This window comes from Macrobrachium rosenbergii, unplaced genomic scaffold (assembly GCF_040412425.1).
Source record: "Macrobrachium rosenbergii isolate ZJJX-2024 unplaced genomic scaffold, ASM4041242v1 171, whole genome shotgun sequence".
Lineage (NCBI taxonomy): Eukaryota > Metazoa > Arthropoda > Malacostraca > Decapoda > Palaemonidae > Macrobrachium > Macrobrachium rosenbergii.
Genome location: NW_027100729.1, coordinates 339,421 through 366,920, shown reverse-complemented (window position 1 = coordinate 366,920; position 27,500 = coordinate 339,421). Strand labels below are relative to the sequence as shown.

The 27,500-nt window shown below is 44.4% G+C and overlaps 1 protein-coding gene across 1 annotated transcript in view; it reads right to left on the bottom strand.

The window, feature by feature from the left end:
* Positions 1-27,500, bottom strand: part of LOC136838162 (talin-2-like) — a 120,530-nt gene that overhangs the window by 91,144 nt on the left and 1,886 nt on the right. The window contains 1 exon segment of the mRNA XM_067103022.1: positions 6,241-6,265. The gene's annotated coding sequence lies outside the window, so the exon portion shown is untranslated.

Sequence of the window (27,500 nt, the reverse complement as noted above, 5' to 3'; positions counted from 1 at the left end):
CAGATTTGAACTCAACAGGTAGGATGATTCTAGCTTGCTTGATTCCACTTCCTGACTCTTGTGAATCACTAAGCATTCGATAAGCGTTGCCACAGAAAATTGGGATCACAGAATCACAACTGGAATCGGCAAGGAGCCATGATTCCAAAATGGCTGGGGACGAATCTGGAATCACTCAGAATCTTCATAAACTTTGTTATGAACGACTGGAACCAATGGAATCCACAATCTTTAGGAATTTACACAAACAATGCCAAGACAGACTGGAATTAATAGAATCAAGAATCTTGAGGAATTTACACAAACAAGACAAAGATAAATTGGAATCAATAGAATCTAGAATCTTTAGGAATTTACACAAACACTGGTTGGAATATTTGGAATCAACCAGGAATTATTATCTGAATTTGCGTGAAAAACAGAATCTAGAATCACTCAGAATCTCTAGAGAATCACTAAGAATCTAAGAAAGCATGCAGAGGCATTCAGAATCAATAATGACAACACATTCACAGAGAAATACACCAAAAAAGAATCAATTTGAATTACAAATGAACGGATGGAAACTTGGCGAAAATAACTTAGAATCACTACGAATCCACAAAGCACAATTAGCAAGCTGTCAAAAGAATCTAGTAGAATCAATAACACCAAAAGAAGGAAATTTAAAATCAATACTGACTCCAGATAATGAAATAAAACAATGTGTTTAGAATCTCCAAGAATCAATGTGTTTAGAATCTCCCAAGAATCAAAGTACACTAACAAAGCATGCTAGGGTGATCCAGAATCAGTACTGGACCACAAACGACGGAGAATCAAAGAATCAGTAGAATCACAGAAAACTCAAAGCAAGGAGACTCAAAGAATCAATAATAGAATCAAAGGCAGAAAGAGTTAGTGAAACTTACTTGTCCAAGCCATAAGGTCACTACCCAAGAGTTCTAAGACCTCCTTGTCTTCGACTTGTCTTCCGACTTGTCGCCGTCTTGTCGCTTTCCAGGCGACAGGAGACGGCAGGGGGGGATGGCAGGCACTTGAGGGCGCCCACTGGAAGCGACACTAGGGGCTCAGGGCGCCGCCTTCCAGCCTCCAGCAGGGGCGATATCACAGGGAACTGGAAGCCAGGCGGTAGCTGGACTCCTACTAAGGGTAGCATCTTGACGGCGCTCATGGGGGAGAGAGAGAGAGAGAGAGAGAGAGAGAGAGAGAGAGAGAGAGAGAGAGGGGGGAGGAGAGAGGGGGAGAGGAACCAGACGTCCAGGAAGAGGGAGGAAAAGAAGCATAGGAAGAAAAATAGAAACCACACGAAGAAAAAACCTCAAGAATTCCAGACTTAGGAAGAATTCAGGAGGGCTTCCAGGAAGAAAAAAAAAGCCTGGAATTCAATAGGACTTCCAGGAAGAAGGAATAAGGAGGAAGAGAGTCCTCTGAGGATGCTGGAAGGCGTTCCAGGCAGGATGAGGGAAGGAGGAAGGTGAGAAAAAGAGGCGACTCAAGTGAGTGAGTTCCTGGGTTCTGAAATAGCAAGGAAGAGGGTTAAGAAAGGCCTGGAAAGACAGAAAAAAGGACAGAAGGGATCCTGGACAAGGAGAGACAGTAAGGAAGGTTACAGAAGGAATCCTGGAACAAATGACAGAGAGAGAGAGAGAGAGAGAGAGAGAGAGAGAGAGAGAGAGAGAGAGAGAGAGAGAGAGAGAGAGAGAGAGGTCCTAGAAGACAGAAAGAGAGGAATAAAAGTCCTGGAAAGAGACAGAGAAGGGACAGAAGGAATCTTGGAACAGGAGAGACAGAGAAGGAAGGTCCTGGAAGACAGAAAGAGGGGAATAAAAGCCTTGGAATGAGACGGAAAAAGGACAGAAGGAATCCTGGAACAGTAGGGACAGAACGGGAGGTTCTGGAACACAGAACAAGGGAAAGTAAGGCCTGGAAGGTGACAGAAGGAATCCTGTGATAACAAAGAGAGAAAGAGAGGTCCTGGAAGACAGGAAGAGGGGAAAACAAGACCTGGAAACAGACAGAAGGAAACCTGGAACAGCAAAGACAGATGAAGGTCCTGGAAGACAGAAAGAGGGGAATAAAACTCCTGGAAAGAGACAGAGAAGGGACAGAAGGAATCCTGGAACAGCAGAGACAGAAAGGGAAGTCCTGGGAGACAGGAAGGGGAGACACAATGCCTGGGATTAGACAGAAAGAAACTGGAAGAAGGAACAACACGAGACAGAATCCTGGACAGAAGAACGAAGTCAATGAAACCTGGAACGGTTTAGTAAAGAGGAACAGACGGAGGACTTTCTAGACAGAGGCAGGAGAGAAAGAGACCTCAGTAGACAGAGAAAGCAGACAGGAAGCCCTGAAACTGACAGAGAGAAAAAAACAGCTGGAAGACGAGAGACTGGAAGGTCCTGGAGACACAGCAACTCGAGACAGACGCCTGGAAAACTGACAGGGAAAAGACACAGACAAAATGGGACAATAAGGAAAAGAAGGACAATCTGGAAGGCACAAAAGACAGGACACTGACAGATACAGACAGGGAAAGACAGCCTACAACAATTCTGGAACAGGAGAAACACACAACAGGACGGGAAGGGGGGATGGAGGGGAATCCTGGAAGCAAAGCAACCCTGGAAAAGACAGTGAATAGGCAGGAATCAAAAGGAAGACGTAGAAGACAGACAGAGACAGAAATAGACAGTCTGGAAGAGAGAGAGAATGTACGCAGGGAAAGACAACCTGGAACAAAGCTGGAACACCAGAGATACAAAAGACAGGGCTGGGGATATAACAGTTGAAGTAAGGCCTCTGGAAGTTAGAAAACGAGACACAAACAGATAGAAAAAAGCAACCTGGAACAGCCTGGAACAAAGGGGGATTGTCCTGGAACGACACAGAGAGAGAGAGAGAGAGAGAGAGAGAGAGAGAGAGAGAGAGAGAAAGAAAGGGGGGGGGGGACCTTGCAAGAGCAGCTGGAAGAAGGGAAGAGATCTCCTGACGATGCTACCAGCACGTAGGACAGCCGACGGGGAAGTATGGAATCCTGGAACCCTGGAGTCCCTCAGCCTCTCTCGTCGGCGTCACAGGAGGCGGAGGGAGACTGAGGGAGGTCCAGGGCTTGGTCCAGGGCCTCCCCCTCCCGCCAGAGGCCCGCCCGAGGAGGGAGAGAGAGAGAGAGAGAGAGAGAGAGAGAGAGTGGGTGTGGGAGGGAGGGAAAGGAGACCAGTCGCCCCCTGAACACACATACTAGGCGCCAGGTGGTCTTGGTCACAAGAGAGTAGCCTTACACTCTCTCTCACTCTCTCTCTCTCTCTCAATCTTTTTCTCTCTCAGGAGACAGTAGAAAGAAAGAGAGGCTTTTTATCTGGGGAGAGAGAGAGAGAGAGAGAGAGAGAGAGAGAGAGAGAGAGAGAGAGAGAGAGAGAGAGAGAAAAATTCAACTCTCTCTCTCTCTCTCTCATTTAATTTTAATTAATTGAGATAGATGCTGTCACTCTCTCCCCCTCTCTCTCTCAACCACACACACACACACACACTGAGAGAGAGAGAGAGAGAGAGAGAGAGAGAGAGAGAGAGATTCTGAACAACTCTACTCAACTCTTTCTCTCCACACACACACAGAGAGAGAGAGAGAGAGAGAGAGAGAGAGAGAGAGAGAGAGAGAGAGAGAGACTCTCAAACCTCAGGCTACAACCCAACACAGCCAACTGCCCACCAGGTACTTTAACGTTTGTTTTTATTTGTAATTGATTACCTCAAAAGGCCTATTCACTCCATGGCTAAGTGGGTTAAGTCACTGCTGTGCTAACTCACAAGTCAGCGGTTCAATTTCCCATCCCCCCCTTAAAAAAAATAACCCAAAATAAAATCAATTCAATTTTATTAATGGATATTGAAAGGGGTAGGAAGAGGGGGCGTTTCCCTCTCTCAGGACCCCCTACTTTAAATAGTAGACATAATATTGACTCAGAAAACACGGTAAACAAAACGACATTGAATAGAAGGAGCTATTATCAAATGGAAGGTTGTCACGTGGTTGGGGGGGACTCTCTCTCTCTCTCTCTCTCTCTCTCAATTAACTCTTTCTTCTCTCCATTTCTCTCTCTCTCTCTCTCCTGTTGCTCTCAATATGTTTCTCTGTCTCTCTTTCTCTCTCTCTCTCACATGCTCTTTCTCAGTTACTTTCTCTCTCTCTCTCCTCTTGCTCTCAATATCTGTTTCTCTGTCTCTCTCTTTCTCTCTGTTACTTTCTCTCTCTCACTGCTATTCTCTCTCTCACTCTGCCTCTCTTACTCTTTCTCTCGCTTATCTCTCTTCCTGTTTATCTCTCTCTCTCTCACTGTTATTCTCTCTGTCAGTCTGTCTCTCAACTCTTTCTCTCACTTTCTCTCTTCCTGTTTTCTCTCTCTCTCTTTCCCTCTATCTGTCTGTCTCTCTTATTCAACGTCCTTCCACTCCCCCTTACCATCTCTCTCTCTCTCTCTCTCTCTCTCTCTCTCTCTCTCTCTCTCTCTCTCTCTCTCTCTCTCTCTCCCCAAACACACACACACAGCCTCTTTTGGCTTTCCATTGTCCCTACAAGACATCACACGCCTCATTAGCACCCATGTCCTTAACAGTTAATTAGCTCCCAATAAGAACAATAGTAGGCTTAGATTTAAGCCTGTTTATCCATAGGCCTCTCTCTCTCTGTCTGTCTGTCTGTCTGTCTCTCTCTCTCTCTCTCTCTCTCTCTCTCTCTCTCTCTCTCTCTCTCTCTCTCGGTTTATTTATATGGATAAGCATCTATTTATTATCAGCTGTCAAAATCAGCTGATCAATGTTTACATTCTGGGTCTCATCATTGGGAGGGGCGTTGGGTCACTTGCTTTGAGAGAGAGAGAGAGAGAGAGAGAGAGAGAGAGAGAGAGAGAGAGAGAGAGAGAGAGAGAGAGAGAGAGAGCTCTCTCTCTCTCTCTCTTATGCTACAGATACATCACCATTATTACATAGGTGTCATTTAACCCATTAAATTACAGTAGATTCAAATATTGTTTAAATTCACCAATTCATTAGGGAGAGAGAGAGAGAGAGAGAGAGAGAGAGAGAGAGGATCTTTCTCTCTCTCTCCCAAAAGGTCCCCATGTTTGGTATGTCAACAAACCCATTTTTCTGCCCTCCAAGTTTACTTTGTTATCAATCCCTTTCTCTCTCTCTCTCTCTCTCTCTCTCTCTTCTTCAATATTACAACTTCCTCTCTGTCTCTCTCTCTCTCTCTCTTTCTTTAAATAATTTTACGTTCTCCTCAGTCTGTCTGTCTGTCTCTCTCTCTCACTTTCTCATATTAATATCACTCTTTCTTTCTCCCTATTCTCTCTCTCTCTCATATTGATATTACTCTCATGTTAAGTTTACTTTCTTCTCTCTCTCTCTCTCTCTCTCTTTCACATTAATACATTTCTCTCTCTCTCTCTCTCTCTCTCTCTTTCACATTAATACATTTCTCTCTCTCTTCACATTAATACATTTCTCTCTCTCTCTCTCTCTCTCTTCCTCACTATTACAACTCTCTCTCTCTCTCTCTCTCTCTAGCTATCCACAACTCCTTCCAAGACAACACACACGCCTCATTAACACCCCTGTCCTGAAGACCTTGATTGATGCCCAATAACCAACAATAGCAGGATTTGAATTAAACCCACCCAATAATCCTTCGAATGGGGGGTCTGGTTGGGTGGGAGGGCCGCGTCCAAATAGGCCACAGAATCCTCTTGTTATCATTACTATTACTAACTGCTTTCAAAGAGACGTATTTTTATTATTCATTTAAATAAGGGGTTTTGTGTGTCACGAGAGTTGCCGGTTAGGGCGTTTTCTGGAACACGTGTTTTGATTGTTGGCGGTTCGATGAGAGAGAGAGAGAGAGAGAGAGAGAGAGAGAGAGAGAGAGAGAGAGAGAGAGAGAGAGAGAGAGAGAGAGAGAGAGAGAGAGAGACTTATAAAAATACAGACAGAAGAGTGTGTTTGGAGAGAGAGAGAGAGTCTCTCTCTCTCATTCCTTTGCAAGATAACTGACACTAATATATATATATATATATATATATATATATATATATATATATATATATATATATATATATATATATGATATATATATATATATATTATTACTGAAATGGCAAAGGTCAACTATCTACCACTGTATCGACCCCAAAATATAATAATAATAATAACAATAACACTAATAATCTCTCGATTACTTACCATTCTCCAAAAGCCATTTATCTCCCTGTAAAAGAAAGAAAAAAATATTAATAATAATAATAATAATAATAATAATAATAATAATGATGATAATAAAAAATATATATATATAGTGTTAGAGAAGGCGGACAGCAAAGGAGAAACTCAACATCCCCCAAAGGAACGGTAGATTTATTACGAAAGTTCTCAACGCTTTGCATTGTGGGAAATTGAGTGGTTATATAATAACTTATTAACATTATGTAATCAGGATTATAATTCAGTAATTATATAACAAGGATTATCATTGACTGATTACATAATTCTTAATTAACTGATGAAATTATCACCATTATAATTAACTGAGTATATATAATTTTCAATTATTATCTTATGTAATCAGGATTATCATTAACTGATTATATAATAAGGATAATCATTAATCAACTGGTTATATATTCCCTAACTGCCTGATTATATAATCAGTGATAATTAACTATTTATATATTTCTCAATTAAATGATTATATAATTATTAACTGTTTATATAATGAGGATTGTCATTAACTGATATAATCAGGACCATCATTAACTGGTTATCACTAATTACCTGATTATATAATCCATAACTTACTATATAATCAGGATTATTATTAACTGATTATACAATCCTTAATTAACTGATATAATCTGGACCATCTTCAAGTGATTGTCCTTAATAACCTGATTGTATAATCTGTAATTAACTGACTATATACCATCCTCAATAACCTGATTGTATCATCTGTAATTAACTGACTATATAATCAGGACTATCAATAACTGATTACCATGAATTAACTGAGCATTTAATCCTTGACTGACCTTAGGGGTCATGCTATGTCTAACCCCATAAAAGGGAATTGAATTAAATAGAGAATTTGGGCCAAAGGCCAAGCACTGGGGCCTAAGAGGTCACTCAGCGCGGAAACAGAAATTGGTGGTAAATGGTTCGAAAGGGGTAACAGGAGGAAAACCTCAAAGCAGTTGCGCTATGAATCAATTGTCAGGAGAGCGTTGAAGACAGTGACATGGAAGAAAGAGAATATGAAAGGAGGTGCAGTAAAAGGAACGAAAGGGGTTGTGGCAGCTAGGGCCCGAAGGCACACTGCAAAGAACCTTCAATTAATGCCTACAGTGCACCCCATGAGAGACTGCAAAGGACGCACGGCATCTATGGGGTAAAGGTTACTTCAGGGAGTGACGACATGACCCTAGGCTGAACCAACGCCACCTATTGCATGACGGTTGCAATGGAGGTTGACAATGAGGACCCTAAACTGAAGGAACGGTATGCAGTCGACGCCCGGTACACGTGGGCGATGCATTCCACAAACCCAAGCGAATAGCTAAAATCTGCGAATACTTGACACACCTCTAAAAATGCTTATACCCAAGTGTTTTGGTAGTTCAAACACCAAAAATCCCTCTAACAACAATTATAACTGCCTATTTTGATAGTTCCAACACCAAAAAACCCTCTAACAACCATTATAACTGCCTTATTTTGATAGTTCAAACACCAAAAAACCCTCTTTTGAACAACAACAATTATAACTGCCTATTTTGATAGTTCAAACACCAAAAATCCCTCTAAAAACACTTATAACTGCCTATTTTGATAGTTCAAACACCAAAAATCCCTCTAACAACACTTATAACTGCCTATTTTGATAGTTCAAACACCAAAAATCCCTCTAACAACAATTATAACTGCCTTATTTTGATAGTTCAAACACGAAAAAACCCTCTAACAACCATTATAAATGCCTATTTTGATAGTTCAAACACGAAAAAACCCTCTAACAACCATTATAAATGCCTATTTTGATAGTTCAAACAACAATTATAACTGCCTATTTTGATGATTTAAACACCAAAAACACCCTCTAAAAACACTTATAACTGCCTATTTTGATAGTTCAAACACCAAAAATCCCTCTAACAACACTTATAACTGCCTATTTTGATAGTTCAAACACCAAAAATCCCTCTAACAACAATTATAACTGCCTATTTTGATAGTTCAAACACCAAAAAAAACCCTCTAAAGACACTTATAACTGCCTATTTTGATAGTTCAAACACCAAAAATCCCTCTAACAACAATTATAACTGCCTATTTTGATAGTTCAAACACCAAAAATCCCTCTAACAACAATTATAACTGCCTTATTTTGATAGTTCAAACACCAAAAACACCCTCTAAAAACACTTATAACTGCCTATTTTGATAGTTCAAACACCAAAAATCCCTCTAACAACACTTATAACTGCCTATTTTGATAGTTCAAACACCAAAAATCCCTCTAACAACAATTATAACTGCCTATTTTGATAGTTCAAACACCAAAAATCCCTCTAACAACAATTATAACTGCCTATTTTGATAGTTCAAACACCAAAAATCCTCTAACAACACTTATAACTGCCTATTTTGATAGTTCAAACACCAAAAATCCCTCTAACAACAATTATAACTGCCTATTTTGATAGTTCAAACACCAAAAATCCTCTAACAACAATTATAACTGCCTATTTTGATAGTTCAAACACCAAAAATCCCTCTAACAACAATTATAACTGCCTATTTTGATAGTTCAAACACCAAAAATCCTCTAACAACAATTATAACTGCCTATTTTGATAGTTCAAACACCAAAAATCCTCTAACAACAATTATAACTGCCTATTTTGATAGTTCAAACACCAAAAATCCTCTAACAACACTTATAACTGCCTATTTTGATAGTTCAAACACCAAAAAAAAAATCTCTAAAAACACTTATAACTGCCTATTTTGATAGTTCAAACACCAAAAATCCCTCTAACAACACTTATAACTGCCTATTTTGATAGTTCAAACACCAAAAATCCCTCTAACAACAATTATAACTGCCTATTTTGATAGTTCAAACACCAAAAATCCCTCTAACAACAATTATAACTGCCTATTTTGATAGTTCAAACACCAAAAATCCCTCTAACAACAATTATAACTGCCTATTTTGATAGTTCAAACACCAAAAATCCCTCTAACAACAATTATAACTGCCTATTTTGATAGTTCAAACACCAAAAATCCCTCTAAAAACACTTATAACTGCCTATTTTGATGATAGTCCAAACACCAAAAATCCCTCTAAAAACACTTATAACTGCCTATTTTGATAGTTCAAACACCAAAAATCCCTCTAACAACACTTATAACTGCCTTATTTTGATAGTTCAAACACCAAAAAAAAACCTCTAAAAACACTTATAACTGCCTATTTTGATAGTCCAAACACCAAAAAACGCTCTAAAAACACTTATAACTGCCTATTTTGATAGTTCAAACACCAAAAATCCTCTAAAAACAATTATAACTGTCTATTTTGATAGTTCCAAACACCAAAAATCCCTCTAAAAACAATTATAACTGCCTATTTTGATAGTTCAAACACCAAAAATCGCTCTAAAAACACTTATAACTGCCTATTTTGATAGTCCAAACACCAAAAACCCTCTAAAAACACTTATAACTGCCTATTTTGATAGTTCAAACACCAAAAATCCCTCTAAAAACACTTATAACTGCCTATTTTGATAGTCCAAACACCAAAAACCCTCTAAAAACACTTATAACTGCCTATTTTGATAGTTCAAACACCAAAAATCCCTCTAACAACAATTATAACTGCCTATTTTGATAGTTCAAACACCAAAAAACCCTCTAAAAACACTTATAACTGCCTATTTTGATAGTCCAAACACCAAAAACCCTCTAAAAACACTTATCAACTGCCTATTTTGATAGTCCAAACACCAAAACACCCTCTAAAAACACTTATAACTGCCTATTTTGATAGTCCAAACACCAAAAAAACCTCTAAAAATGTTTATAACTACCTATTTTGATAGTTTTATCACAAAAGGTATATTTAGTCACAATAATTATATGAAAATACGGTAATTAGTGAATATTTCTCTATGAATAATACCACAAAAAGGCAAATTTTCTGCGAATGTGTATATATACATTCCACAAAGAAATCCGCAAACAGGTGAAGCCGCGAATCCAGAACCGCGGATAGGCGGGGGTCCACTGTCCTTCACCGCATCTTTGAGGAGGGCCAATCGGCAAGTTTTGAGACTCCTCAAGAACAATGTCCCAAGTGGATGACGGGGCAAGTCCCTCTAGATTTGGCATTCAGGAGGACTTTGGGGGTAAAATCCAACCAATTTTCAATCATTTCCAACTGACAGATCGCAAGAGAGGACAGATCGAGACTCCGCACGCATGACAAGCCTCAGTTACAGGGTACCTAACCCAAAATCTTGAGGAACACATCTTGAAATTCCCTCGAGCCAAAGACTAGGCACAGCTGTGGCTTCAACCGAGCTGTAAAAATTTTTAACTCTTGCCTTGCTATGGGTCTCAACCTTAATTCACTACGAAATCCTTCATCAAAGCCTGATTCCTGTTTCGTTTACTTAAGAAATCCTTCACGCAAAGCCTCGTCAAGATTCTTGTCCTTCGTTTATGAAGAAATCCTTCATGCAAAGCCTTCTCGTCAAGATTCCTGTCCTTCGTTTATGAAGAAATCCTTCACGCAAAGCCTTCTCGTCAAGATTTTTGTCCTTCGTTTATGAAGAAATCCTTCATGAAAAGCTGTCCTGTTAAGAATCTCCATGTACAAAGAAATCCTTCATGTAAAACTGTCTTGACAAGATTCTCATCCTTTACTTACGAAGAAATCCTTCACGCAAAGCCGTCTTGTCAAGATTCTCATCCTTCATTTAAGAAGAAATCCTTCGCACAGAGCCGTCTTGTCATGATTCTCATCCTTAATTTACGAAGAAGTCCTTCACACAAAGCCATCTTGTCAAGATTCTTGTCCTTCACTGATGACAAAATCTTTCATGAGACAACTTCTGGAGTCTACAAATAAGTCTCAAAGATTCGACTCAACGTGCTGGAGAAGGCCAGCAACTGTCTACTTTAAAAGTACCGTTCCTACACCTTGCTCACTGTAAACTGACCCCATCCAATCGCATGCTTTAGCCGATAGCACCTTCCTTTGTCTAGAATTCACTGGAGTTGCCCATCCAGGTATTGATAGGACCCAATGTTCCTCAACTTCGATATTGTGCGATGTGTGGCAAACTAGCATTTGCTAACTAACTCAACGCTGCATAATTTCAGACCAGCTACGACCAGCTCCATTGCAAATTTCCAGATTTTTGTGGCACTTAAGCGACCAACTGATACGCTAGCCTTTAGTATTGTTGAAATACTTTTACTGCTTACAAGGTTCGACTTACGAATGAAACAGGTGTCTAGCCTTGTAGTCGTCAAAGAACCTCAAAGTGATATGAAGGCCCCCGGACTTAACGAAGAAACACAAAGAAACTCTTCGAAGGCCAAGATGTAATTTGAAAGTAATCATGCAAAGTGGAATTTGAAATCTAAAAAGATGGTTAATAAAAGCTAAGGGGATGTTTGAATCACGAACCAACATCATCGATGTATTTACTTAAGATTTTTCTGTTGTCTCTAAAAGGACACTCAGGTCTGGAGTACTGTACGCAATAGACACAATGGAAAATGGAGGAGATTGTGAAAAGATGTGAATGTAGACTGCTAAGATTTGCACCCAGGGTACAGCGGGAAGGTCATTTCACGAAAGTGGATTTGGCATCCATTGGCCAAAATATACATCACGATCTGAAACACCGAGAAGGATCTTCCAACGTGTTTGCTAGTGCCGTTGGACGGCACAAGCATCGGGCGAATATCCACGCTCGGCTTGTAATCAATCTACTTCTTTGTCGAATAATGTTTTATTACTCTCTGGAAACAAGTTCCTGAACTAGCTTTCGCCTGTTCTGCGGTGCAAATTCTAACCTGGGGATCGTGCAGTCCCCAGCTATAAATGGGTGACCTGTTTAGGAGTCTAAGACTGCATGAAAAAGAGCCGGTTACCTGACACGACAATTGCTGAGGGGCTTAGTCTGTCCCCCTCGTTAACATGACTGGGCCGAGGTGGCATCACATACCATCACAACCCTGGGCCCAAGGCATCTTTTCAATCTTCACCCCTATACAGTAGACAGCACCATGTCTTAATGTACTTTTTACAGAGCAAAAGAATAACGACTTTAATGATAAAATCAATTTTTAGGTACTTACTCTCTACCATTAGCAGATGAAGCCTATGATAGTTCAAAATACTAAGCTATCCTGCAAGGTTAGAATTTCAAGTACCAAGATATCCTGTGAGGATGTAGCTTTGTCCCTGCTCAAGAACTACTTCACAGGGATTGGCCAAACTTGTGCAATATAAAATGACACTCATAGAGACGCAGTATTGCGTCAAATGGCTCGATTCGACTTTCACGAAATCATCTCCGACTGTCAAAGACCTTCGGCAAGCACATGCGAAGGACATTTACAAAATGTACAGAATGGAATGTAGAGTTTCGGCCAAAGGCCAAGCACTGGGGCCTACGAGGTCATTCAGCGCTGAGAGGTGAATTAAGGGTAGAAAGGTCTGAAAGGTGTAACAGGAGGAAAACCTCACATTAGTAGCGCTACGAAGTGAGGAACAGAGAGAGAGAGAGAGAGGCTTACAAGACGTCAAGAAAGATACGGAACTCGGAAAGTCGTATCATTATTCAAGTAGACGAAACCTGTCCAAAATCTCTGGTTGTCTCTTCTTGAGAATTGTGCACATCTGTTCTACACCAGTCACTTACTGTCCACTTGCTGTCTGTAGATAACCTAAACAGCAGCTGAAAGGAAAGAAAAGGTCTGGACATTAAATATAAGGAACTTTCTGACTCGACAACATTTTCGGCTGATAACTTCAAGTCAAAATTCTTAATACTGCTCGCTGAGAAGTGCTGTCTTGTACAGACTGTTTGTTGGCGTTGCCGCTTGCATTCCCAGTAGCCACAGAAGCTTTTATTTGTGTGTGTGTGTTCATTTGTCCTCAAATTGACCACAAATTCCCCACTGACTTGAAATTCAACCTCCCTCCGCAGTCCCCACGCTGCAGCAGTAACTGACCGTGCCACAGAACCAGTGATTTTTCGTCGCCCCGTGGGAGACGCAAACCTGTGACACCTGAATGGCATGCCACGACACTGACCACCACGCCAGAGGACCAACTAAATAGGTAGGGAAGCTAGTGCGCAACCTTGTGACACAGAATATACAATCTAGGCCGAAGGCCACGCGCTGGGACCTACGAGGTCATTCGGCACCAAAAAGAAAACTGCAAGTACAGGGGGTTCACTGTAAAAGATTTGAAAGGTGTAATAGGACGAAAACCTCGAGAGGGCCTATATACATCTGTGAGCATATTTGTAACAGCTACAATGACCTAGTAACAGGGTTGGTGAATTTTTTTATTAAAAAAAAAAAATAAAAAAATCAGTGATTTATTTGATTTTTTTTTACTTAACTGATTTTTTTTGATGTGTTAGATGTTTTTCCAATCCTTTTTTTCTTCAAATTGTACTTTATGACAAAAACCATACAGGCTGCTGAATATGTATTGACTATTTACTTGTAAGTCAGGCTGAATTTGAAACCCACACCCCAGATTCAAGATACATATAAGCCTACTGCATATTGCAACTTCCAAGATGAGAAAAAGTAGAAAGGCAGAAAGATATCATTTGGACTGAATTTGATATGAACTGGCAAAAAAAAAAATTATTATTTTTTTTTTGTTTCCAGTTCTGGTCTAAAGAATGTACTTGGAATTCTTTTTACATCAATATCAACAGATGCAGCACAGTTATGCTCAAGAGTTTTTGTTAACCTCCAAACCATATTTTTCAATTTGTTTGCTTTCCAATTAAAAAAATAAATAAATAAACAAAATCATGATTTTCTAAATGACAAAATCAATGATTTAACCACTTGATGAAATCGGCTGCGAGGACAGAGATTCGAACTTACACACACACACACACACACGTACAAAAGAACTGACTGAGCCACAGGTTAGAATCTGAACCTCAATGGCTAATTCTCAACCCCATTTTGAAAAGCTTTTATATAAAACTTTGCCCTCAAACTTCTCGTTTACCTTCATTAATCTTTCATCCTGATGTCCAGCCCCTTCAACTCACTCTTTTCAGCGTTTTAGATGCCAATGATCGGCTTTATCGCCTGCGTTTCATTATTCGATCAATCAATCATCCCAACTCCCAATGGGAATACAACTCGCCTACTTCAGGCTAGGGCTATGTGAGGCTCAAGCTCTCAGCTACGAAGGCGAGGAAGTAGAGAAATTAATCTGTCACTGCGGCTTTTACAAATACGTGCTCAGACTTACTGCTGAGAGTGTACTTATCACGCCTTGTATGCAGTCGACCCCCAGTATTTGTGGGGGATGCGTACCGCTAGCCCCATGAATAGTCCAAACACCAAAAATCCCTTTAAAAACGCTGATACCTGACTATATTAATAGTTTTATCACAAAAAATGCATTCAGTCACGAAAATGACATGAAAATAGAGTAATTAGTGAATATTTCTCCAAGAGAAATAACGGGAATGGGTGAATTTTCCGTGAATAATGTGAACGTACATTCCACAGAAAAATCTGCAAATCCGTAACCACGAACAGGCAGTGGTCCATACTATCGTACTTTCCACTGGTCAGGGTCTTGCAGCTGCGCGCCAGTTTTTTTTTCACTTTGTGGGTTATCGAGCGCCGTATCTTTCTTGACATCTTGTAAGTAGACCCTTCTGTATCCTAGCAAGTGCTAGGACCTACAGTGAGGTCATTCAGTGCTGAAAGGCTGACAGGAACAAAGAGGTTTGAAAGGCGTAACAGGAGGAAGACCTATGACAAGTGCAGTGTGACACCACTGTCAGGAAACGGCTGAGGAAAGTAAGATGGAAGAAGGAGAATATGGAGGGAGGCACAGCTAAAATCCGCGAACACTTAAAGCCCCTCTAAAAACACTTAGAACCGCCCATTTTGACAGTTTTAATAGTTTTATCACAAAAAGTGCATTTGTTCAAGGAGATTACATGAAAATACAGTAATTAGTGAATATTTCCCAGTGAAAAACACAGCGAATGGGCGAATTTTCCGCGAATAATGGGTAGATATGTTCCACAGAGAAACCCGCGAATGCGTGAGCCAGCGAATCGTGAGAACGCGAATATGGGGGGTTTACTGTACTCCTGTAACTCTCCCCCATGGCCTTTCTGTCATCATAGACCCATATGTAAGTACTGAGTGTAACGGCACTTTCGTCAGAGGTTTACGTCAATGCGAAACGACGTCTTGGCCTAGTCGCCTATTACCGAGAGGGGCATTCTAAGCCTCGACACTTGTTGAGTACGGTAACTGGCTCTTATCCTGTGGCCTTCGACTGCCAGCGAAGGTCTGGTGCCCATTTAAAGCTGGATGCCCGAGTGAGCCGCACGTGAGGATCCGAACCCCAGACCCTGTGAGCACTAGTTCGGAACTCGGCTCCGGATTCGTGGCCTCACCTGCTCGTGGATTTTTCTGTGGAACATACATACACATTATTCATGGAAAATTCACCTTTTCATGGTATTTTCATGGAGAAATATTCACAAATTACTGTATTTTCATGTCGTTCTCGTGACCAAATGCACTTTTCGTGATAAAACTTAAAATATCCAGGTATAAGCATTTTTCTTATTGCTTTTTCTTTATGTTTGAAGTATCAAAATAAGCTGTTATAAGGATTTTTAGAGGGGTGTCAAGTATTTGCAGATTCTGGCTAAGGTACGCATCCCCCCCGTGAAAACCTGGGGTCAACCGCAGTCTTCATTAGAAGGGAAAAACATCAGAAAACATCTTAAAGAATACATCAATGACGTTGGTTCGCGCTTCAAATGTTCCCAAGCCTCTAAGTATCGTCTTTCCAAACTTCAAATTCCGCTGAGTATGTGACCAATTTCAAATTACAATTTGTCCCTCCAAGTGTTTCTTGAGGCTACATTATTATTATTATTATTATTATTATTATTATTATTCCGAAGATGAACCCCTATTCATATGGAACAAGCCTACAGAGGCCATTGATGAAATTCTAGCTTCCAAAGAATATGGTGCTCGTCAGGAAGTAAGCGAAGGTAAGGGGAGATACAGAAAGAAAGAAATAATCAATAAATAAGATAAAAATACATTAAAATGCAAAGAAGAATGGTACAGTGCAGTATTAGGATAGTAACGCATAGCATTTTCACTTGAACTTCTCAAGAAGAAGTTCCAACTGCACGACATCCCCTGAAGGGAGGGTGTTCCACAGTCCAACGGTGTGAGGAATAAAGGACCTCTGGAACTTTGGAGAAGTTCGACAGCGAGGCTAAACGTTTACTGCATATTGGTGCTTCTGCTGTTCAGTGAATCTCGTTGCTTTCAGCATGCAACGGGGATCAGGGATCAATTGTGAATGAGAAAGACCTCTGTTGAAATGCAACTTATGAAAACGTGACAAACTAGAGACCATCCGTCGATGGCCCGAGTCGTAACCGCTACTATTAGGAAACGGAAACCTACCACCGCAAACCACTCTATCTAAAAGAGATCAATCTCTGGCAGAAGCAGACATCCGCATCGGAGAACAGTATTCAAGTACAGGAAGTACAAATGACCTAAAACAGGTTGCACTGATTTTATCACTGTTAGAAATATTAAATACACGAGGCCTTACGAACAATACCTAACTTTCGTGCACCATTTGCTGAAACTTTCCTTAGGTGTTTCTCAAAAGTTAGTTGTGAGTCAAAGATTACACCTAGAATATTTAAAGCTTCAGACTCACTCAGCAAAGTTCCATCCACCTGAAGGGGAGGACGAGGTGGGAAATCAGTACGAGATCTGCTAGTCAACAGTGTTTTCGTTTTACTGGAGTTCGGCCTCGTACCCCACCGACTACACCATTCCTTGCTCCATGTCCTGATTGCGGCTGAGGGCAGGCTCATTTCTCACAAGTGGAGACTTTACCATACCCACAAGTGTTGCATCATTGGCATACTGAACAATCTTGTTTTCCAGGCCAGCAACCACATCACTTGCACACACTAAAAATGACAGTGGACCAAGAACACTGCCCTGTGGAACTCCAAACACATTAATAGACCTGCAGCCTGTAAGGAAATCTTGAAGTAAACCTGAAACATATCCACCGACTCCCAGATCCTGAAGTTTGTAAATAAGTGCCTTGTGATGCACTGAATCGAAAGCAGCAATATAATCTACCAGAATTACTCGGTCACAAATCGAACCTCGTATAAGAATTTCCACAGCACCGAAGACCAAAGCGTCACTTGGTCGCTATTTGCCCCCCAAAAATTGAAACTCGCAACTTGCACACATCACAGTGCTGGTGGCATCCCTGGTAATCGGAGGGGTTCCATTCCCAACGGCGTGACGATAACCGAAAATCGGCACTGCTGTTAAGTGGGGATTGGCGTCGATAAGCGGAGATCGGCGCATATTGGCGCCAGAAATCCGGTTATCGTCGTAAAACTGGATCGTCGATAAAAAATCCCTGGTAAACTTTCAACAAAGCCATAGTCTGTCATAACTAGGCTAAAATGATGGAATGGAATACTACAGAGTTTAAGCCAAAAGCCAAGCACTGGAACCTATGAGGTCATTCAGTGCTGGAAAGGAAACTGAGAGTAGGTAGGTTTGGAAGGTGTAACAGGAGGAAAAGCTTTTGCAGTTCCACTACGAAACAATTGTTAGGAGAGGGTAGACAGAAAGATGGAAGAAAGAGAATATGAATGGAGGTGCAGTAAAAGGAACGAAAGGGGTTGCAGCTGGGGGCCTCTGGAAGGGACGCTGCAAAGCACCTTTAATGATCTCTACAATACACAGGTCAGGCTACAAATGAGCAGTGTTGGGTCTGATTAGTTTCCGGTTGGGCAACGTCGCAAAACGCTTTAGTCGACGGATGCTGGACCCAATCAGTGCTTGGGATGGTACCGCCACTGAATTCCCGAGCTGGAGAATTTAACGGCTCCTTAGGATATCGCGACAGCTTCCTCAAGATCTGGGGTTTGAGGGATTACGCGAAGCGTTCAGCTGGTAGGAACGAGCTCAAGACGGGGTTGAGGACACGAGTAGGTACTCTGGCAAAAACCGAAGCATGTTGCAATCTTCAGAACACAAATGAAAGAATGTTGATGAAATTTTGCCCCAAAAAACCTCCCAAACTCCAAATCTCAAAGAACCTGTCCTGGTATCTGCTCACAGTATCGTTTCTAACTGGAATTCTTCACAAAATTGCTGACTGGTCCTACCCCAAATATTTGACATAGGCAACACAAGTAACAATACAATGTCATTGTGATTTGCTTTGTCCAAACTTTATCCAGAATACCAATTACCTTTTACCTACCAGTAAAGTTTTGGCTTATTTATATCAACCAAAAGATGGTAATTGTTCAACTAGGTGAGCTGCGAAACCGCTATTAAAACTATTAACATTCCAAGTTGCATCAGGAGTGAAACCAGGGTTCTCAAATGTAAAGTAAAGGTGCCACCAACCACAGAGATTGTAGGAGAATTTGAAAGTTAAGAAATGGTGCACTTTCAGCCATTCATCAGTTTAAGACTCCGTAAAGAGAGAGCCGACCGTAAATGGTTTGTTTGGCAGTGAAACTGCCCTTCGCTTGAGAGTCCTGGGTTCGATCCCAAGGTTAGGTAGAAATTAAATGGACAGGGATTCAATAAATTCACAGGCAAGGATAATAGATACTCAAAACTACCCTTAAGTTATGTCAGACTTTTTACAATTCGCTGTCGTCTACCTCTAATTGCTACGCAGTACCCTTCCGTTTTGAGTTTGCCATATGCACACATCTGCGGCCTTACACAGAGCTTCGTCCCATAGTGTCAAACCATATATATACAGTTATATACACTGATTGTGAGTCATGACGAAAGAACCCTCGTACCGAGTTAATTTAACGTCACTCAACAATACACGAATACAGTACTTTGTTTGTTTGCAGCACGATAAGTAATTCCACGTTCAAAAAAAAAGTTTGTAAAACCTTCAAGATATATTTCTTCGTGCTTACACATTACCGTTGTTTGAGTGACCAAACTGTACTACACAGTCTAAACCGGTTAATGTTTGTGCAGCACTTAAAATAAACTTGGCCAAATTCACAGGTCTGAGCCACAGGTGGTCAGAATTCAGTGTTTGTGTAAGCACATGTTAACCATATATATAGAGTTGCACACGTGCTTACAAAAACACTGGGAATAGCCACACAGGTACCAAGTGAATCCTGACCACCAGTGGCTCAGACCTGTGAATTTGGCCGAGTTTATTTTAAGTACTGCACAAACATTAACCGGTTTAGAATGTGTAGTACAGTTTGGCCAATCAAACAACGGTGATGTGTATCACGAAAAAATATATTTTGAAGATTATACAAATTTTTTTTCGAACACGGAATTACTTATCGTGCTGCAAACAATCAAAGTATGTATTCGTGTATTAAGTGACATTCAATTAACTCAGTACGAGGGTTCTTTTTTCATGACTTACAATCAGCCCATCAACATAAACCTATTTCTTTATACAGTACAATCAAGGTGCATCGACTTACAATCAGCCCATCAACATAAACCTATTTCTTTATACAGTACAATCAAGGTGCATCAACACATGTAGGCGACTTGTCACACACTTATTGCAAACAGGATGAATACAAGTCAACGATTTACTGGTACAGCAGTCCTAACCAGTCGTTTTACTGTAGTAAGGACACGCTTACTCTCATTCAGAAGCCGAACCCCATTCATATGGAACAACCCCACCAAAGGGGCCACTGCCTTGAAATTCAAGAAGCTTCCAAAGAATATTAAGGTGTTCATTAGGAAGAAGTCAGAGGTACAGAGAAATGTAGAAAGAAGAGACCTCACTTATTAAAAAAGAAAAATAGATTAATAAATAGATAAATGGATAAAAATGTACTGGAATGCAAGAGGAATAGTACGTTATTAGGATAGCAATGCATTGCATTTTCACTTGAACTTCTCAAGAAGAAGTTCCAACTGTAGAGGACCTCTGGAACTGAGAAGTTTTGGCAGCAAAAGGGGATCAGGGATCAGTTGTGAATGTGAAACATCCCTGTTAGAATGAAACTTACGAAAAAGTCACAAACGAGACCATCCGTCAGTGGTCCAAGTCGTAACTGGACAAGTAACAGTTACCAGAAGTTTGTTTAATCTAGAGCGCAGACAGTTTCTGACAAAACATCACAATTTTTAAAAGTAAATTGCATTTTTCCTAACTATACAAACCAGAGGTCCTTTACATTAGGAATTACTTTCAGCGTAGGCTGGAAACGGCCGTTGAACTTTCGAACAAGGTGGTTGGGCAGTTAACTACCATCCGGGAGGCGGGAGTACCACCTACCCGGGTGTAAACATTCCAATTTGCCTTTCAGTCCAAGTATCAGATTGATGGGTGGCATGAGGCAGGCATATGTAATATAAAGGACCTCAGGTTTGTATAGTTAGGAAAAATACAATTTACTTTTAAAAATTGTGATTAGTTCCGACACGATATACAAACCGTCGGTCCTTTACATTAGGAAGACTCACTGGTTGGAGGGAGGAATCTGAGTGAGTCTCAATGAACTGACTGGAGTTCACCACACCTTGTCTTCCCTTCCTGGTCGATAGAGCGAGGAAGGGGAAACTGCCTCTGACAAAATGATCGGGTTGTAAGAAACGCGGGATCAATTGCCAGACTTCTGGGTTCCTTTGCATGAAGGAGGAATCGTCAGTTCGTGCAAAGTGGGCTAGGAAGAGCTTGGAGTCGGTGACATTAAGGCAATCACAAGCATTGGGTTTGTCCTATAGTCATGGTCTCCTTCCCCCGCCTTGCAAGGGGAAGGAGTGGGGTTGCTTCTATAAACCTGAACGGAAAATAGAACGGGAGCTCCCACTGGGTGCTTACCTGCATCGAACGCCAGATCCAGCATGCAACGGCACGTCCGTTCCCTGCCCGTGGGAAGAGAGCCAGGATGGGGAGAAAGAAGAGAGGCCAGTCACTCCACATTCATTCTCCCAATCACAACCGTACATCTTAGCCGAGATGCAACCTGTCCTGTTAGAAGAGCCGGGTGAGCTACACAACTTGTTGAGCAGCCACCACAGGACCCAAGGAAAAAATGTCCAAGGACTTGTGTGCAACATCCCGGAGGTAGAAGGAGGTGAAGGTAGTCTGCTGGGACCACACTCCCGCCTTCAGCACCTGAAGAACTGACATGTTCTTCCAGAATGCGAGGGACGGACCAATGCTGAGGACTTCGTGAGCTCTCGGACGAAGCGTACCGGTGCCATCTCCAGCAGCAGAATACGCTCTCCTTATCATCTCACGAAGCCAGAAGGAGATCGTGTTCTTGGAGACTTCTTTCTTGGTCGAGCCAGTACTAACGAAGAGTCGTCGACACTCCGGAGACATCGAGTCCTCTTCAGATAGCGCTGCAGCACTCTAACAGGACACAGTAACATCTCGTCTGGTTTGTTACCTACAAAGTCCTCTAGGGAGGGGATCGTGAAGGACTCGAACCGTGCGTCAGGGACCAAAGAACTCTGAGTCTTCGCCACGAAATCCGGGACGAAATCGAGTATAACCGATCCCATCCCCTCGAGTGTTTAACACTGAAGGAAAGTCCATGCAGTTTGCCAACTCCCTTCACCGATGCCAGGGCCAGCAAGAAGACGGTCTTGAGGGTTAGGTCCCTTTCTGACAACTCTCGTAAAGGCTTGTACGGTGCAAGAGTCAGGCTCCTTAGAATGAGAGTCACATCCCATGCAGGGGGCCTGAGGTCCGTGGGTGGGCAAGACCTTTCGAAGCTTCTCATCAGTAGGGAAATCTCAAAGGAGGAGTTCTCTACTCCTTTTCAGCTGCAAGACTAGGCCGAGTGCAGCGCAGTGGCCTTTTACAGCTGAAACAGAGAAAAGCTTCTCTCGGCGAAGGAAGACGAAGTCTGCAACCTGCTGAACAGTTGCTCCGACCGGAGAGATACCCCGTCCACGACACCAACCACAGAAGATGGACCACTTCCCCTGGTATACCGCTAAGGAGGATCGTCTGAGGTACCAGGCCATCTCCATTGCTGTGTGACGCGAAAAGCCTCAAGCCATGAAGACACAGGGACTGCACTGCCTGGTGGTACTGCTCTACATGGGGTTGACACAGCAGGTTGGGCAAGGGGGGGATCCCTCTCGGCACCTCGGAGAGGAGAGCTAGCAGGTCGGGATACGAAATGGCTGGGTGCCACCAGATTCATTCTGAGATTCAGGTGATCATCGCCCGGCTGATCGCTCTGTGAATCAGACAGAACGGAGGAAAGGCGTAGACGTCGAGGTTGTCCCAAGGGTGCTGGAATACGTCCTCCACAGCGGCCCATGGGTCCGGCACGGCAGAACAAAAGACCTGGAGTTTTCTGTTGTGCCGGGTGGCGAACAGATCGATGACTGGACGCCCCCACAGGTCGAACAGCCTTTCCGTCACTTCCAAGTGAAGGGACCATTCGGTTCCGATCACCTGGTTCTGGCGGCTGAGCTTGTCTGCCACGACATTCCTCTTGCCTGGAATGTACCTGGCTGACAGCTCTACCAAGTGAGCTATGGCCCACTCGTGCACCTGCATCATCAACTGGCGGAGCAGGAGGGACACTAGACCCCCCTGCTTGTTGACGTATGCCACTATGGTGGGATTGTCGCTCATCAGTACCATGGAGTGTCCCATCACTTGATCCCACAACTCTTGGAGAGCCAGCAAGTCTGACTTGAGTTCCAGGATGTTGATGCGAAGGTGCTTGTCGTCTCGGTGCCACTCTCCTGAAGTCAGCAACTCCCCAGGTGTGCGCCCATCCTCGGTCGATCGTCTGAGAACAGCAGCATGTCCGGAGGGGAGTATGCAGGATACTCCTATCAAGAGGTTCCTGTCATCCATCCACCAGTGAAGGTCCTCTCTCACCTCCTCAGAAAGAGGGATGAGAAAGGACTGGGACCAATACTCCTTTAGCCTCCATTGTAGAGACCGCAGGTGAAGACGCCCATTAGGTACCAGCTTCTCCAGCGACGACAGGTGACCGGTGACGACTTGCCATTGCTGGGCTGGCTGCTCCTGTCATGACAGGAACAGCTGTGCTGCCTGCCTGAACCTGCTGATACGAGAGTCCGAGGTCAAGACTTTCGCTGCTACCGTGTCTATCAGCATGCCCAGGTACTTTACCCCCTGCTTGGGGTTGAGATCTGACTTCTCGAGGTCACCATGATTCCAAGATCAAGGCAAAACTCAAGGAGCCAATCCCTGTCCTGCAGCAACTGCGAGCGGGAGCTCGCCACGACCAGCCAGTTGTCGAGATACCTCAGTAGACATATCACGTGTGAATGGGCCCCAAGCTGACACAAGAGAGAAGACTCTCGTGAACACCTGGGGAGTGGTTGAGAGCCCGAAGCAGAGTGCCCTGAATTGGAAGACCGTCTTCCCGAGGATAAAGTGGAGGTACTTGCGAGAGGACGGATGAATGGGTATTTGGAAATACGCATCCTTTCAGTCGACCGCAAGCACGAAGTTGTTCTCCTGATGGAAGCAAGCATGAACGCGTCGTTTCCATTGTGAACCAAGTCTGGCAAACGAATCAGTTCATGGGAGAGAGGTCTATGACCAGTCTCCATCCCTGTGGCTTTCTCTCGAGGAAGACGTGGCTGTAAAGCCTGGGGACCAGTCTGACACGACTTCCACAGAACCCTTGCTCAGCATGGCTTGCACTTCTTGCTCTAGTGCAGAGTCCTTCGGTGTTCCTTGGACGTAGGTGCGGAGACGGACCGGAGCGTAGGCGAGGAGTGGCCAAGGCTCTAAGGGTAGTAGATATCCCTCCTGAAGGACATCCACCATCCAGGTCTCGGCTCTGTGTCGCTGCAATGTTGTCCAATGGCTCGACAGGCAACTCCCTACCTTCGGCAGCAGTTGGGGGGGAACGCCGCCCCTAGTGTTTCCCCTTCTTCTTCTTCCCCTTGCCCCCTTTTCCGGACTGGAAAGTGGGCTGAAAGACCCATCCTTTCCAGAGGAAGAAGGCTGGGTGTTTCCATGGGATCCCTTCAAAGACTGGGACTTCTTAGGGGCCAAGGAAGTGCTAGCCTGACCCAAGGGCCTGGCCGCAGTACAATGCGAAGACCTGGAGGCTTGGCCACTGCCTGGTAAGCAAGCCGGTCGCTGCCATCAGTCCGACACTTGTCCACCGGGCGTCCACCAACTCTCTAGAGAAAAGAGAGGTGGACCCCAGCAACGGTCCGTTCCACAGGGTCACTGCTGACTGGGGCCCTGTGGACCTGGAGAAGAAGAAAGAATGGCGTCCCTTCACTTCAGGACCAGGTTAGCCCACAGGTTTGCCGTCTGGTGGGCGACATAGGAGATGGCTCTACCTCCAGACTGGCATAGTCTCCCGAAAATGGAGTCTTCCCCAGTGGCTTCCAGGGTTGCAGCCTCTTGCTGAGAGAGGGAGAGACTCTCTGCAATAAGCTGCTGCAACAAAAGACCCGGATCCAGATGAGCCAGGTCTGGGTCAACCTGCTTAGATGGCAATGACCTCTCCGACAGCGTATAGAAACTCTTCTGACAAGGCAGAGGAGGGGGAAGCAGCTTGTCCGAGCAGTTCGATCAAAGTGAATTGTCCTGCCCAGACACAAGACCATTCACCTGATCGAGGACCCCTCGGCAAGTGTGGACAACGGCAGCCCCACCAAAGCCTTGGGTTCCTTCTTGGGTCCCCAGAAGGATTCGAGGCACGACGGACAATCCACAGACGAGTCCGTGGTCCCTTCCCCGAGGTTGTTGTACTGACGAATCAGTGCAATTACCTCAGCAAAAGTCCTTTGTATCTCGGGGGTGTCCGCATCCTGGGGAAGGGGATTCTCAAGTCCTTCCAGGGTGCAGTCCTCCCAATCTACTCTCCCTGCAGGACGGAGAACCTCGGCAGACCGCCCTGATCCTTCCCGCACCATGCAGGCGTACGACCTGGCCAAACCGAGGTCCGAGCCAGGCACGTACACCCTCGAGGTAGAACTCTGTGGAGACAACTCGCCAGAGTTCTTTTTGTCCGACTCGCACCCCCTGGGAGGAGCCCAGGAGCTAGAGGGAACAGGAGAGGAGGATCAGGCACTCACATGGTCTTGCTGGCAGAACCAAGAGGAGCAGCGGGCTGGGAGCGGTCACCAACCCGGGTCGAGGAGAACGCTTTCACCTCACCTGGGCGCAGCGTTCTCCCGAGGAGAGCATAGCGGCTCACACGAGTTGAGCCAGGCACTCGGCTCCCCCAAGCCAGGCCAGCCACACGAACGTGGTGAGGAACTGGGAAGAGTCGAGCGCACGGATGGCTGGCGGAAACATGCGCTGTCCTCTGGACTTGCCCCAGTCTTCTTCGAGGCCGAAACCTCTCGGGAAGACTGAGCAGGGGACCTCTTCCCTACCTCACCAGGTGTCCGGACCCAAGGGACCAGCGCACCTTCCCGGGAACCTGGCTTGGTACTCGAAGAAGTACCAGCAGGAAGAGTCTGAGCACCTGCATGACTGGACTCTTTTTCCTGTCCCGTGCCCGAGTCGGTACAGTTTCTCCCGTACCAGACCAGGGTACTCTGGGTCTCCTTAGAGACCCTGGTACTCGGAGCGAATCACAAGCGAGTGTCCCACACGGTCCCGCTGGCCTTAGAAGCAGGCCTCTTCGGCGCAGCGGGGGGAGTGCAAACCGCGGTCTGCACGCCCTCGGCTCCCGATACGACTGCCCCAGGGGATGACACATCGGTTCCCTGATCCGTGGACCAGGAAGAGCCAACAAGAGATCCCACTGCCTTTCCTGTGGAAGAAGGCAGTCCCTTAGAAGTCTCGGTGCGAGATTTTTTGGGGGGAAGGCAGGCTTCTTCTTCTTCGGCTGGCAAGCCTCGAAAGAAGAAGAGGAAGAAGAGGTAGCAGACAACGACGATGATGACACCTTCCCTGATCTCTTCTTCGACTTCTTCTGTCACCTTCCTCAGGATGGCAATCAGGTCCCCCATCCACAAAAGAGCAGCAGAAGGCACAACAGCAACCAGGGGGGCCAGGGAAGCAGGCGCAACCCGGGTAGCGGAGACGGTGCTCGGGCCAGCAGCCACTGGGGCAGGTGCAGTGCGGGAGCCAGGAAAGCCAGGAGACGTAGCCAGGGTTGAAGGCACAGGTGGCGCACGGGAAACCACGCCAGGCCGAGTGTCAGGGAAGCGAGGAGCCGGAACCGTGGTCAGGAACGAGCGTGGGTCGACAACAAGAGCAGGCATCGAAAGATATCGTACCGATGAAGTCACCATGTGCGAGGGGTCAGGCAGGGATAACTGAGCCAGGAACCCAGGAGGCAGTGGCACAGGGTGGAACGTGGCAGGAGCGGCTGACACCTGGGTGTCCAGGTGCGAGACCACCGTCACAGGCAGCTTCCCAAGTGAAGACATGGTGACGGTTGTGGTGGTGGATGCAGTGGGTGCGTGGGTTGTCACCGGAGGGCCTGACAAATGGGACACCAGACCCTCCAGTGACGGAACGCCAGGCAGAGGTGAGATCAGGTACCTGGCCACCAACAGACGCTTCCACCCCCAAGCCTGAGGACAGAGTCGGGTTAAAAAGGAAGCCTCTACCCGCTCCGGGGGAAAAAATTCACCCCCAGAGCGAGGAGAGGCCCCAGAGAGGATGTCCTGAACGTCCGCTCCCCCGCGGCCTTCCACACCCAATGAAACGAATGAGGAAGGGGAAGGGGAGTCCTCACCCGAGGGAGAGGCAGCAAGAAGGGGACGCTTGCCGGGAGGGAGAAACTATCCTGACGGATTAGCCACCACGGGCTTCCTACGGTATCGTCTCCTCCCCTCAAATTTCACCCACTGCTCGGCTGACCAGGAGCAACACTCCGAACAGGGAGAAGCACGCGAACACAAACGTCCCCTGCAGGTGGGGCAGAGGGCATGTGGGTCCGTATTAACACTAGACCTAAATGAATTACATTTCTTGCCTCCCACCCAAAGACACACATGCTGGGGGAAGGAGGGCTTAAAGGACTTATCAACATTCATTTTAAAACCAAAACAAGAAAGTTCCCACTGGGAATAAAGCTCAAAGGGAGTCGGGCAGAGAGCGAGAAACACATGTCCGCAGTCTATGACGGCCGAAAGCAAATTGGAATGTTTACATCCAGGCAGGC